A 16,050-nucleotide genomic window follows, 5' to 3' on the forward strand; every position below is an offset into this window, starting at 1 on the left:
CTTTTGTAGCAACCTATATATTATTTAAAATAAAATTAAAATTTAGACAAATCAAATGTTGCGTTAAATGCAAAGGAAAACCACGAAAATGTCTTTTAGATTGCTGAACAATAATCGCATTACAGCTAAATGTTCATTATCGCAATGAATTGTTTTTTTAACCATCAATTTTTTTTATCATCCTTGACAGACAATTTGTCATCTTAGTGGATGTTGTGAAACACTTTCTTATATTTTTAACTTTTAACACGACCCATAATATCAAAGTAACTTGTAATTGAAATAGAGGAGTAAAATCATATTTTGAAAGACTTTTTGAATGAAAATAATTAGAATTTCCATTACACACAAATAGAAAACCAAGAAAACGTTTTACTAGCAAACTAGTTGTACGCTAACAGGCAATAATGAGACTATATCTCAGCAATTATCATCATTTTCCTATTTCTTGTGTTTTATATGAAATTTAATGTTTTGACTAGCTTGGAATGTTTACTAAAATGTTGTTAATTTTATTTAATTATTAATTTTTTGTAAATACATGAATTGTATTTTATTTTATTTGAAATATTTGAATTTCAGAATGATATAAAGAATTAAATTTTAATAACATATTAGTTTTTTTTCTTTTTTTTTTTTAAGTTTAAAATTTACGAATTATAAATCTTTAAAAAAATCTGGAAAAAAATGTGTCATAAAATTTGCGAATTTCAGATTTTTCTGGCAAAGAGACTGAATGTTATGAATTATTATTAATCATTACAACTTATAATAAAAATCAAATTTAAAAAAAGAGCAAATTATGTACAGCTGCAATAAATAAGCACCGCAGTTCACTAGAGGGCGTGGATATAGAGTACAAACTAGTTACTAAACCAGTGATGTCAACGTTCACCGTGACGTCCGTTTGGTCGAGTGATTTGAAGGTAAAAGTACCCAGCGGTAAGCCAAGAAGCGGTAAGTTCCTGCAGATAAATGTGCGGAACAATGAGCAATCGCGAAGCTCGAAATTCGTGTAGGTGATCCAGTTGTTCGCCGCCGCAACACTGTGTGCGAATCAGATTTTTTTTCGCATGATATTGGTGAAAATTATGAGTTGTTGTCAATTTACGTCGCACTAGAGCTGCACAATGGGCTATTGGTGACGGTCTGGGAAACATCCCAGAGGATGATCCGAAGACATGCCATCGCAATTTTGATCCTCTGCGGAGGGGATGGTACTCCTGCTTCATTAGCCCGATGACCTGCGCACGAAGTGGACCACTTTACGGTAGCACAGTTTAACGAGGACCAATACCGCACACCATCGGTCCCTCTGCAGACTGATCCACGTGGGCACCCACCCGCCCACTGACCGTAGCCAGTGATGCTTGACTTCGGTGATCTGCTGAGAACCGTGACTTAACGATCAGTCCACTGCGGGACGTGAAAATTATGAGCGAATATTCACTAGTGAAAAATTCGCCTTTGAGATTCACTTTTGCGTGCAGTGACAATGGCTTTTTACAAATTTAGTATTTCCATTTGAACTGGTTAGTAACATTTGCAGAAATGGGCAACCGGATCCTTTACATAATTAGGAAATGTGTCCGTAAACAAACAACTGACTTTGTTGATCATTTCGCGTTAGCATACCCTTAATTATTTAATGGAATAGTTTGAAATATTCCTGTATGTGCATCAGCATTAGTCAATTTTAATTAAAGAATGGTGTGAGTTCTTTTTTATTTTTATTTCTCATAATAATAAGCGCAATAACGTTTTTTTTAATTTTTCAACATAATCATGTTTAGAATTATTTATTTAAAAGCTCTGCAATTTTGCATTGCACTTTTAAATGCAAATAATATTTTTCGAAGAAATTAATCTTGTGTAACATTTTTTTTACATTTGGCCGTGGAAGTTTATCAAACCCTGTGCTGGTATAAATGCAGTTGCCATCACAATTGCCATCACAATTTTGATCCTCTTTAGAAGGGATGCGAAGTACGGTGGAACAGCACTTTACGGTGGAACAGCTTAACGAGCACTTTACGGTGGAACAGCTTAACGAGGACCCATGCAGCACACCCTCGGTCCCTACTCAGACTAATCCAAATGGTCACCCACCCGCTCACTGACCTGCTAGGTAATCTGCTAGGAACTATGCCTCTGCGGAACCTTTATCAAGTAGAAAGACAGATAGTACAATTTAAATAAAGACAGAACGAAGACACATCCATGGTAGGATAGGATTCGAACCCGCTACCTCCACACTACAGAACTTTTGGCAGGGGATAACGCTCGGCCTCAAAAAACGCGGGTGGCACGGATCCTCTTCATCATCAACTCAATTCGACTTTGATAGACAATAATTGCCAATCGTTATCGATATTAAGGGATATAAAATACGGGGCAAGACTGGTACCAAACGAGCTCTTCGTATTTCTGCTTTGTTGCTGTGAGTTTTTTTTGTGTGAGTTGGTTGTGTATTTAGTCTAATTTTAGATACAACGAAGGAAATCATGTGTCTTTCTAGGTGTGGTGTAATTTTACTGAACTTTACAGTAAGTTTTTTTCTAATTGTCGCTATTTTTACATACACTTAAAGTTTTTCGAGATAATTGATGGTATGCTTGTAATTGCCTAAATTTCGGAATAATTAATATATCTCTTTTATTAACTTGGTTCAATTGTAAAATCTAAAAATAGTTCTTTTTCGAATATTTTGATAAATATTGGCTTATTTAGAGTATTACTTTTAAAATTATCAGTTTCGCTTAGTTAAAATTCTCTTTAGATTATTGAGTAAAAACGACTTGAGTTTTACGAAACAATAGTTTTACTCTTTTATTTATATATATATATATATATATTTTCACGGGATTTAACGTGATTATTAGTTTTTGAATACTAGACATTGCACATACTTTAAATACTGTATCTAACAGTCTGCTTTCAAAACTTAGTAATTTTTTCCCTCTCCGATATTGAATTGACTTATAAAGTTTTGTAACTGTTTCAGACTTAATAGACTTCCCACTAAATTCCAAAATATTGTATATTCAAGCTTAATAATGGAGTTTAGTGTTATAAATTTTTTTTAAAATTTAGGTTGCATAAACTTTTAATTTTGTTAAACAAAGTCTTTGTGAAGTCCGAGCTTAGTTCGTTTCTACCTTAGAATCATATATGGCAGTACTTTCGTTACTTGTACCGCCGGTACAAGTAAAAAGTGCGTACTTTTACTTGTAATTCGTTACTCTTAAAATTTAGTACTTTCGTTACTTTTTCAGGGGAAAAGTACAAGTATTTGTAACGGAAATACCAAATTAAATCGTTGCTTTTTTCTAAAACTCTGTAAGCTTTCTAGAAAGAAAGAAAAATTTTTAAAAAAATGCTTGCGTTTTTGCGGAAAATGATTTTCTCGCATGACTGTTACAAATAAAACTGTAGACTGTTCTATTTAAACTTATACTGAACAATCAATTATTTTTTACTAGCTCAAAGATCACAAAGCTATCTGAAACCCCGTGTTTGCTTTGTTTATGTTTGTGCTTTTAAAATTAGTTTCTATAGAGTAAAACAATTTTACATCAATGGTAATTTAAATAAATAAAAATAATAAACTAAAAATTAAAATCGATAGATAAAATTTCTTTTTCGGGCAAATCCATAAAGTTTGATATTAAAATTTGATTTTAAAATTATATTATACGATTATATTATGAAATTATATTATAATATTCTTCCGAATTTAAAAGTAAATTAATGTCCATAACTTTCAAAATTAAAAATAATTAAATAAATAACAACAATTTTGCAAAAACATTAAAGAACATAAGAATATTATTCAATAAAATTTTAGGTTACTTTGAATTTTCGATTTCCTGGAAATGTACTTTTAAATCGTTACTTTCTTTAAAAATACTTGTACTTTTACTCATTACTTTTTAAAAGTAACGTTGCCATATATGCTTAAAACACTGAATTCATTATTTTCCTGATGAGTTCTAGTTTTTCACCGATAATGACTTGAGTCGAGTGAGGGAAATGTGGCTGGGGGTTTTGGGATATACCATACTGTAAAGTATATGTAAAATTTATGTATTGAAAATCATATTTTTATATTATGCTAGTTATATTATATTTAGCTTCAAAATTTTGTTTAATTGAATAAGATGTGTGTGTAATCCATTTTTATGTATTTGCAAAAATTATAAATACAGTAGTTGTTGCATTTAAAATGTTATTTTTGTAACAAAACCATTTTAGCTTTTATAATAATATAAAGAACAAAATTGAAGAGTCAAATTTTCCATTTTTCGTCAATTTTTCTGAAATATTACATTCCGTATGTCTGCTCTTCTAGAATGACAAACCCTCGTTGGCTCCAATCTACGGCTATTCTATGAACTTCTGCTTTCAATATTTTTACCAATTGAAACTATGTTTTGGCTATTACCATCAATTTATGTTTTGTGGAACAAAAATAGATTAAGTAAAAACGTCATCAGTACTTTGTTATAAAAGGATTCGCTATGGATCGGCGAGTTAAAATTCTATCCGCTGACCGTATAAAACCTTCCTGCGGGCAGCAGTTTGCTCATCCCTGCCCTAGAGTGAAGAGAAGCTACCCTCCTTGAAATGCGCTATTGTTTCCATAGCAGCAGTCGGCCTCAGACTTTGTGGCGGGGGTAGTTTTTACCGTAGACAAACTATAGGTTTATAAGTCCAATTCGTTTTTATTCGGTTTCGCTACCCCATATGTGTCTAGGATCTCTCCTCTTCTGTTTCCTTAAATCAGGAAAGTTTAATATCGTTATACAGTTAATTAGTTCATATGTAGTTACTCAAATGTGATAACCTTCAGCCGGTGCGATTAATTATAATGAATTTTACCTACAGTACCTGGCCATATTAGAAGCACTCCAAGATACTATGTAAAATCTTGATTATCACGTGATGCGATGCAGCATTATTATTTTTACGCGACTGCAACCTGTTTGTGCTCGTTTACGTTCGTATATCAATTGGTTGAATTAGACTATAAATAATATAAATTCGACGATAGGATAAATTAGGCTACATATTATATAAATATAGAATATTTATTCTATAAAGTCTTAGTATGTTATAATAATTAGACCAAATTATGAGACGCACTGTAGTTTTTTAACATGTTTAGCAAGACTTTATATGCAATATTTTTATATTTAAACACACATATAATAGACTTTTATTTAAGAGATTTTTATATCTTCCTATTTGCATTAATAATTTTTTTACCGTATTGCGTAACGATGGTAATCAATTTATAAACGAAGGTAAAAAAAAAAGTACAAACAGATTTTAGCTGCGTAAAAACAATAGCTGTATAGTATCACTTGATAATTAAGATTTTGCATAGAATCTTACAGTGCGTCGAATAGTTTGGCCAGTGACTGTAAACTAAAGATTTAGGCTTATGTTATGTTTTTAGCTTATTATCATTTTATGTAGAATCGATTTCATGGTTTTATTCGATGTAAAGAAATGCGCGGTAACTTTCTACCAGGTGGTTGCGTACTTTAAATTTCATTCGTAGGTCAACCACAGCTAGCTACGAATATCAATCTAAAATTTCGTTAGGTTCTTCTGTAATTGTCAAACTAATAATTTTTTCAGGACTTCTGATGAAAACAGATTAAAAAATTCGAAACAGTTAAAATCTCATTCAGACAAGAAATTTGTCGGAGAACTGTAAAATGAACTAAAATATTAAGTCTTTTATTTTTTCAATTCTTCTCGGAATTGGAAATTTTAAGTTAACCGCCTGAATATATAGCATCGAACTCTAGTATTGTAGTAGTATTAGTTTAATTTCATTTATCTATTAGTAATAAGTATACAACGTTCATCAACGAACTTGAAGTATATTTCTTAAAAGCATAAAAACATACTTCACTGTATATGCAAAAAATTTTATATTTTTAATGACAGGTTTCCCATTTTCTTGCAGGATGCAAGAAACTACCTGAAAATAGATGTTTGATACTTTACTTCACAAAGTTTTTTACGCTAGATTAAAAATCTATTCCATACAGAAGAATGTTGGTCATCATTATCCGATTTAGATTGGGTAAGGAAGTTAAGATTTATTTTGATCTGATCAAAGAATTGTTTAATAGAAATTTTATTATATGAGTCTACTGTTTAACATTTCATCATTAGAACGTTCGCTTTTGAAAACCTTTTAAATTTTTGATCCATCTTTTGAAATGATATTAATTTTTTCGCACTCAAAAATCAAAATGAAAGTAGACTCGTAAAGACACTTGAATATTTTTAAGCTTTGATAATTTAACCTTTTTAGTTTGAATAAATTAAAAAATTAAATTTTCAAGTTATTATATATTATATAAACTTTATATAAAGACATATCCTTTTCTGAAAATTTCGAGTTTTTGCCCTCAGAATTTTGTTACAATTTAAATGCATTTCCAGAACGTAGATTTTTTACTCCAGGACACATAATAGTTTACTTTAGACTTCCTTGAAACTTTGCATGTAGATTTTGTATAATGTTGGAGATGAACTAAGAGCTACGGTGCAAGTTTGAATTTGTTATTTCTATCAAGCCTTAAGAATATTAAATTTTTCATTAAAGATTCAATATTAATGTATAGTTAATTCTTTTTGAAATTACAAAATAGTTAAAAACTCGGGTAATAACGTTAATTTAGGTATTTTGAAATTTATGAATTAGAATTTACTGTAGAGCCTTTAGCGTGGCATGAAACATGTGTAGTTTTGAACTTATTTTGACTAATATTTTATACATTTTTAAACTTTACATTAAATTTAATTTTAAGTCTTAAAAATTGCGTAAATCCTTCCACGATCAGTCTGATGGTATCGAGCTTCTAAACCATGAACAGACTGAGGATATTTTACGTCAGAACTGTGGTCTGTTACAGCGAAGAGCAGAATTGGTATCTCTCAGCCTATGCTTAGGTAGCATCATTGGAAGGCTTACTCTCAGGGGGGGGTGACACCACGGCTCTTAATTGGTTTTTAAGGCTACAGTGGATTACTCCTAGAATCGTGAAACTCTCTTAAATCGATTTTCTAACTTTGAACATTTTATAATTAAATGATATAAAAAGCATAATAAAATCTCAAGAATTTATAAAACATTTGACAATATTAGTGTTATTTTGCTTTTTATTAGAAAAACATTTTTCTCGATAAAAATTTTGCATTGAACTGAAAATTAAATAAGTTCCATGCTCTACAATTTTGACTATCCCATGAGACTTTTTTGACACTCTAGATCAATAAAAAAAAAAACTTGTGCCAACTTATTTTGAAATTTTCTAGCTGCAACATATTTTATAGTAATTTCAATGTTCCAAAACGTTCATAAAGGTACTATTTTCATGTTTTTTTTTCACAACTTTCTTTCTGCACAGTATGGAAATTAGTTGAAAAATGCGTAGATTTTTCCCTACAATCTAAAAAGAAATGTAAATAGAGTTGAAATTAACAAATCTTTATATTTAAAGAGAAATTTAGTGCAAAGAGCTTATTTAAACTTAAAAATGGAAATTTTTTTTAAAAAAATTGAATTTTCTTGTTGTAGCATGAAATACGTACCAAATTGTTTTTTAATATTCTCTATAATTATAAACAATCTCTTTCAAGTTACAGCAATGTAACAGTATTTTTAAGTACTATTTAGCAATGTAAAGCATTTGTGAGTCATTTAGTTACTTGGTTGTATACTTCTGTTGATGAAAGCCAATTATCAACCAATAAAAGCCAATTATTGATGATCAGGAGGCTAATAAAATTTGGTAATTTCTCCAAAGCTCCAAAATAACTTTTACGAATATCTGACTGTAAATCTCTTAATTTCGTGGTTATTTAGAGTTTTTGGTAATTGAAATTTCGTTCTCATTCAAATTTCGTCTGTCTTTGTTAATAGATTTCTGTGATAAATATTTGAAAAGCAAGCATATAGTTCAGAGGTCCTGCGAGTAGAAATTAAATGTTCGGACTGATATGGACATAGTTACAAGTTTTTAAGAATTTTGTAAAATGAAGATTTTGTAAATGACTCAGGAGGTTTACTGAGATTTGCGTAGCTAATAGTTATAAAACTTCACCCAATAATATCAAACACTGCCTCTAACTAAAGTAAAATCCCTACGTTAATTTGACCATAAGAGTAAAGACATTTTGTTTTATGTTTAAAACTAGGCTTTGCATTGAGTACTTCATCGTCATATAGTCTCCTTGGGAACCATATTTTCAAAGATGTCCGTTGCAGACCTAGCTGCCATGAGGACCGTAGTTTGCCAAGATGTCCGTTGCTGACCTATCTGCCATGAGGACCGTAGTCTGCCAAGATGTCCATTGCTGACCTATCTGCCATGAGGACCGTAGTCTGCCAAGATGTCCATTGCTGACCTATCTGCCATGAGGACCGTAGTCTGCCAAGATGTCCATTGCTGACCTATCTGCCATGAGAACCGTAGTCTGCCAAGATGTCCATTGCTGACCTATCTGCCATGAGGACCGTAGTTTGCCAAGATGTCCATTGCTGACCTATCTGCCATGAGCACCGTAGTTTGCCAAGATGTCCATTGCTGACCTATCTGCCATGAGGACCGTAGTTTGCCAAGATGTCCATTGCTGACCTATCTGCCATGAGGACCGTAGTTTGCCAAGATGTCCATTGCTGACCTATCTGCCATGAGGACCGTAGTTTGCCAAGATGTCCATTGCTGACCTATCTGCCATGAGGACCGTAGTCTGCCAAGATGTCCATTGCTGACTTGGCTGCCATGAGAATCGTAGTTTGCCAAGATGTCCATTGCTGACTTGGCTGCAGTGAGGATCGTAGTTTGCCAAGATGTCCATTGCTGACTTGGCTGCAGTGAGGATCGTAGTTTGCCAAGATGTCCATTGCTGACTTGGCTGCAGTGAGGATCGTAGTTTGCCAAGATGTCCATTGCTGATCTAGTTGCCATGAGGATCGTAGTTTGCCAAGATGTCTATTGCTGATCTAGTTGCCATGAGGATCGTAGTTTGCCAAGGTGATCTACTTCAGTTGCCTAGTCGTCATGACATAATAGAAACGCTGATCATATTTCTTCAAATTAACACGAGGTTTATTTTTATTCTCCTTGAATTATATGAAAATTCCATTTTTAATATTTTGATTATTTAAATTTTTTTCTTATAAAAATTAAGTTCTATAATTATTTTTAATTAAATCTAAACACATATTCAGAGTTTATTTCAGAGATTTTTCTTAAGCGTAAAGAATAATTAAATCTTATTTACCTAAATATTCCTTTTTATCATATCTAGAAGTTTTTAGGCTTAAATTATTTTGAGTCATATTTACCCATTAAATATTTTAAATTAAATTTAGTCTCTAAAATTTAGATGCACCTTTTGTAATGTCTATATACGTACTGTTAATAGTCTTAAAATTATTAAGACAAGCTTATTGTTATCTATCGCTCGTTATCAGCTATGACATAATATTTAAGAAAAATTAAATATTAGCGCAAAAGAACTAATTTCGATTTATCTGTGGTTTTCCTCAGAACTATTGTCCAGTACACTAACTAAAATCTAAAAATTGTACTATTCAAAAGAATTGTTTTGGTGTGCCAGTTTAAATTCAAATCATTAAATTCAAAGAATTGTTAAAAATTTCGTTCGGTTCTCAGACGAAACTTATTTAGATGAATAAAATTTTATATCTGATTTAATTTTGGTATTACAAGCTTTTAAATTCTTTTTCAGTGTATTTCCACCAAATACATCATGCGTTACTTTCATATTTTAGAATCTTAAATGTGTGTGTGGGGGAGGGGGGAGTTAATTTCAAAGTCAACTGTTAAAATACACTTAATCTGAAGTTTAAGCAAAACTTAAGTAAAAAAGATTTGAGGAATTAATATGATAGACAAAATTCGTACCTAAAATTTGCAGGATATTATTAAAATAAACTAACTCTTAAACTTGTTTTAATCTTTAAAAAAAATTTCAGGGCCCGGGTAAAAACCGGTATTTATTAAATCAACATTTTAAAACTCTTTGAGGTAAGAGGATGCATAGAAACCGGAAAACTAGTACATAAAATATCAAATTTAGTGTTAATAAAACACTCGTTATGAAATCGATAGTTATTAATCCCACCTCACCAGTAAAATACTATTAAATACAAGTTTTCGTATTTAAGGTAACCCGTACTGTTCGAAATACCAATTTTATCTTACTATTCCGGATCTGTCTGTTTGTGTACCTATCACTTAAATTATTTAAAACCCTTCATGCTATAAAGACTAGCTGTCTCGTCATAGTATCGCATTTTTGAAATTTTATTTTTCTCTTATCTTAGCAAACAATTAATGTTGTATAGTTAACTATCAAAGCTAAGTTGGCACTTCACACATTAGGTCTTATTTTCATTTACGTAACTGTATTAAGATAAATTTCACAAAACCAATTTAAATTTATAATTTGTCGATCATTTCTATAGTATCTATAGGCAATAACCATTTTAGGTATTTATTCCAAATTTAAAAGAATGTGCTTCATATAAAGTTTGAGAACGAAACTATTAATAAAAAAATTATGAAAAATCAAAACTGTCTAGTAATTTAGCGTAGCGGAACTCGTTTGGTTTGCTCAAGAAATGTTATAATTTTTACACTCAAAAGAAAACTGGTCGCTAACACGCTTTGGCGTAACAGTAATTTTTATCTGTAGATCGAACTAATTATACACATTATCGCATGCACTGAAAATGTTAGATAAGTTAGAATTTTGGTAAATAAAATATTTCAACTTGCCAGTTGATTTCTTAAGATAAACTGAAATTATATTTCTAATAAGATATTTTTAATACAATGATAAATGGGTCTCTACAAAACTAGTCTTGTTTTTAATCTTATTTCTCCGCCGAGTCTTTTTGCATAACTATAATCTTTAAATGGATTTGCCTCAATTTGCTTCATTGCCTCTTAAATATTTTTAGCTGTTTTGATACATATTCAGTATCAGAAGTATCTGTTCAAATAAAAATTTCAACACTGAACAATATTTATTACGGATGATTCCGTTAGTTTAGTTATCCGAAACTGGCTATGAGCATAGCACGTGATAAAAGGATATTTTAAAAATTTAAAAGAATCTGTGACACTATCTAGCCATAGTTTCAAAAAGTAAATAAATTTAGAAAATTTTGCCTTTTAATGTAAATATGCCTGGATGAGCAAATTTGAAGCAATTCATGTTTAAGGAATTTAGTTATGCATTCATATTTCATGTACGTTATTTCTGGTTAAATACTAACATTAAGACTAACATAATACTAACTATAACATATTTTATCCATAAGCTAACATTAATTCATTGACTCGGCGGCAAAATAAGTTTAAACAATGGGGCATAATTACGCGGTAAAAGTTTTTATATTAAGAGTATACATAAAATTTATATTTTGAAATTAAATTTTTATCAATTATGATATAGAAAGTTTTTTTTTTTAATTAGGGTTATGCAGTTTCGATCATTTTCAGTTATTTTATTAAGTTTAGTGAAAATCGCGTGGAAAAAAACTTTTTTAGAAATACTGAAATTCAGCTTTGTTCGAATTTTGAAATTTCTAATTCGGATAAAATTGTCACAGGTGCATTAAAGATACCAATTAAGCTTTAAAAACTTGCATCTATTTTAATAACCATTTACGAAGTCAGAAATTGAAAATTTTATTTTTAAACTAAAACAAATTCTTAACTCGGAAGACATTTTAGAACTAGTGATTTGTACTAAGACTGGACGACTTATTACTTATACCAAAAAGCTAAAATTAATAAAATACAAAACACAAATTAAACTTTTTAAATTTGAAGATAACAAACTTTTTTAAATGCATAGTCTTGTGATTGTCCATGCTCTTACTGTAAGAAAATAATTCAGAAATGTGTAAGAGTTTTGAAGAATAAAATATAAATTTAATGTTTAAAATCTTATAATAATTATTTTCATTAAATGTTGAATTAGTTAATATTTTATTAAAAGTGAAGTGTTAAATATTGGTCACCTATGCGCAATTCAGGAAAAAATGTTACTTGGCCGTAAAATTTGATCAAAAATAAAAACATGTTAAAATGACGTATGGTTGAAATTTTTCCCGGATAAACTCTTGCAGAGTTACTCTTATCACAAACCATAACATTCTCATAGTGGATGCACGGTTCCAAATGTTAAATTCCCGAGCCTGACTAACCAGGCCCTAGTTAAATAATATTTTAGCTCTACAAAGTTACGCAAGAAAATCTGAATTCATCTCTGAATTTAACACGTTGGCAGAGCGTAGCAGTGCAGAATTGATTAGCGGGTATATGAAATCGTTATACGTTTACTGTATAAATTAATAAAACAAATCTTAGTTTAATGCGAAGAATGTTAACTTAATAACAATACCAATACTTCAAATACCAGATTTATTCGACCTATCCAAATTCAAGATAATTTATTAAAATTTTAAAATATATTTTTAAGGAAGGGGTTTAAATCTTTCAACATTCATGTTTCTAATAAAACAAAATGTGTATTTATGTGTTTTAAAAAAATAATAGGTTCAACGTATTCACGTATAAATTAAATGTTGCCAATTTAAGATTTGAAAAATCGTAAGTATGGTGCTAAGTAAATAAATAGATTTCGACTCAAATGAGTGTTTCAAAAGTTCTCTAACTCTTATTTTTAAACTGAACTATCTCTTTTAATTATACCGATCTTGTGCAAAAGTGCTAGAAATATAGGTTCTTGGTCAGAGAGGGCAAAAATTTCGGATAGAAGTTTGAATCTACTATTTGAACAGATACCAGAATAATCTATAAGGTAAAGTATAAGCAAATTTTCTTAATGTGTTCATTTTTATATATAACAGCAAAATTTTGAATAATTTTCAGATTCTCATAATAAGTTGCAATTGCGTTTAATACATAGATAACAAAAAGCTTGTTCAATCCCTAAATGTTGTCTGAAATGCAGATTTGCAAATTCCAAAAAATGATTCATTAATCTTCAAATTTGCATTGATTTGTGTTCTATCCTAAGCGGATCATTGTTAAAACTGATGAGAAATGTTCTCTGCAAATATAAATTCAATAGAACTAGTGAGCTGCGCCCCCTGCTCGCTAACGCTCTCCAACCCCGAAAATTTCTGCACAATCTTGTATGGTTTGCTTCACTCGCTACTAACTTAGGTACATTGCAAATGCACAGAATTCTAAGAATTCAAAACAATCATTCAAATCCATATAACAACTTTTTAAAAAAAAATAGTTACATCTTTTTAGTAAATACTAAGTCATTAAAATAAATTAGGATTCAAATAAATGACATGTAATTCGTTAAACCTATTAGAAATGTGCTATAGTATAATTCGTGATATGAATCAAAAATTGTCAAATAAATTCGTAATATAGAAATTCGTGGAAAAAAGCGCTTTCGACAAAATACTAAAATAGAGATCTATCGACAAAGACTACTCACTTCTGCCTAGCTTAATAGTATGAGATTGCCGCAGCTGATGCTCTCTGGTTATTTCAGTTTCCGTTTTTAAAAGCGCTATATGTTGAGCCACCTCAGCTAGGTTTGGCATGTGACATTGTTAGCGGCAATCATTGGTCGATTCGCCGTGTAAGAGAAATAGTAACGTAAACAAAACAAAGCAAACGTTCCACCGGTGGAAGAGAAATAAAGCCAAAATTTGGGAGCCACGTAAGATAATTATATATATTAGAAGTCATAAATGATACGAAATCAGGGTCATATAATACAAAACGTTAAACCAGCTTTTGGAATCTCTAATAGTGTTTACCTATATTAAGTTAAATTGTCTGAAGTATAATTTCTATGAAATTCTCATTATCTACTTTTAGATGTAGGTTCAACTTTTGACCGTTTGAGTGCTGAAGAGTTTTCTTATATATATGCTAATAGTGCGGAATGAAATGCGTACAACACTACTAACCAACTACTACTAACTATTACCAACCAACTACTAACCAACAGCAACGTCTCAGCATTTTCGGTACAATAGCGCTTCTCCGAATTTTTGGCGCATAACAAGCGATAGCTCTTCCCCTCACTCAAACGGTTAATATAGCACCACTTAACTCAAAGCAAACAAAGAGCAGCATAGTAACCACATTCACATGGTAATGCCATTAGAGATTCCATCGTAAACATCTGATCCTTTAGGCTAAATTTTGAGATACTAAATCGAAATTGCAACTGTATCTATCATTTTATAAATGTCTAGAACCAAATTTAAGCCTAATAATACGCAAATATTAAGACTTCGATTGAAACACAGCTGAATGAAGTGCAGCCAGTATTAGCTCGGTTATAGTCGGTGATATAGTAGATCTGCGCAATTTGGGAATATCGATCTGCAGCATAAGTGTGCAAGTGTGAATCGGAAGTTTCGGAATGTTTTAGACGAGTGTGGAATATGACGTGGAGGTGGTAGACGGCCGTTCTGCTTTCTCGTCATGTTTCACACTCGTCCAGCCGTTTCGGAGTTTCTCGATTCACACATGTGCGCTTCTGTGGTGGATCAGTATCCTTGAGCTGTGTAGAAACCTTGAATCTTCGTAACGGTAGTGTCTTGTTTTAAGAACTTGAAACTAGTTGTTCTTTTTTGATGTGTGCTCGTTGAGCTTTGACTCTTACATAATAAAAAGGATACCACAGTGACTTATCGAACGCAAGAGTTCCCCGATTTCTTCAGACACTATACTGATCGTCTTTTCAAAAATCAAACTTTATCTATTTTTTGCTCGAAACACTAAGTAGCAGTAAATCTTCAGGATTTTACTATACACCAGACTAAAGGTGAAAAATCCGTGCTTAGAAAATGTAGCTAAATTTCTATAAAAATTTATTCTTTTAACTGCCCTCTTCGGAAAGTTAATTTATAACAGTTTAAATTTTATACAGTCTGATAACTTGAACTGAAAGTAAAATGTAGTTCCAATTTTATGTAAAATTGCTGTCTAAAATCTAATCTAGTGAAAGCCTAAATGCGCAAATCTGCATTTTATATAAATTAGTTTTAAATTATATTTTGAAAAATTAAATTTTTAAAATTTTTCAGAAGTTAAATTTCAGGTGCAATAGAGACTTCTTAATTTTAAAATTAAAATATTTTTTCAAAAACCTTTTTTTTTTTTTTTGAAGATTTTTTTTTTAGATACTATTTAAAATTACAAAATTGAGAATTAAATTTTAATGCATTCAGGTTCATTCTTTTTGTTCTGATACATGTTTTTACAAGGAGAATTTGCAATAGATTATAAATATTTGACTCTTGCATTGTGTAATTAAATATCAAAGATATATGATAGCATTTTGTATATTTTAAGAAATCCATGTTAATATTTCGTATTATGTGTAAATAAAGCGCAAGTTTAATGTGAAATGTTGCTAACCAAAACTCCATTGTAAATGTTGTTAGAGCTCCATGTAAAATACGGAAGATATTGTTTTAAAACTAATTTGTAAATGACAGTAAGATGTAATGCCTAGATGCAGTTTGAAATATATGTAATTTATAAAATGTTTTAATAAATTATTTGAACAAATTGGTTAGTTTTATTTTTCGTATTAATAAGATTTTCTTTTTCCGTACTAATAAGTTCAGTTTTAAATTACCACTTTACAGATAAGACAAATTTGTGAATATTATTATTGAGATTTTATTTGAAATTTGCATTAGGGAAATATTATGATGTTACTTGAACTAGTCTTTAAATACTTTACAGATAGCTATCAAAGATTTCATCAGAACCGAATTTAGTTAATTGTTGAGACACTAGACAAGTATTTAGAAGAATTTCCATGCCTGACAGCTTTAAAAAGTATTCATGAACTTTTCTTAGTGAAAAATCGAATTCAAACAAGTAACATCGACAGTAAAATTCTCCCTACTAACAAGAATATGTGCTTTTATCTGATATATATTTGTTTTCCTTCATACTCTTGAGAATT

The 16,050-nt window shown here is 30.6% G+C and overlaps 1 long non-coding RNA gene across 1 annotated transcript; it reads left to right on the forward strand.

Moving 5' to 3' along the window:
- The first annotated feature begins 2,400 nt into the window (after positions 1–2,400).
- Positions 2,401–15,625, forward strand: LOC147806892 (uncharacterized). Its single transcript, XR_015435359.1, has 3 exons — positions 2,401–2,546; positions 5,981–6,100; positions 8,224–15,625. It is a non-coding gene; the product is annotated as an uncharacterized LOC147806892 (long non-coding RNA).
- The last annotated feature ends 425 nt before the right edge of the window (positions 15,626–16,050 follow it).

This window comes from Parasteatoda tepidariorum, chromosome 7, assembly GCF_982258835.1.
Source record: "Parasteatoda tepidariorum strain Cologne lab strain chromosome 7, Ptep-v5.0, whole genome shotgun sequence".
NCBI classification, from domain to species: Eukaryota; Metazoa; Arthropoda; class Arachnida; order Araneae; family Theridiidae; genus Parasteatoda; species Parasteatoda tepidariorum.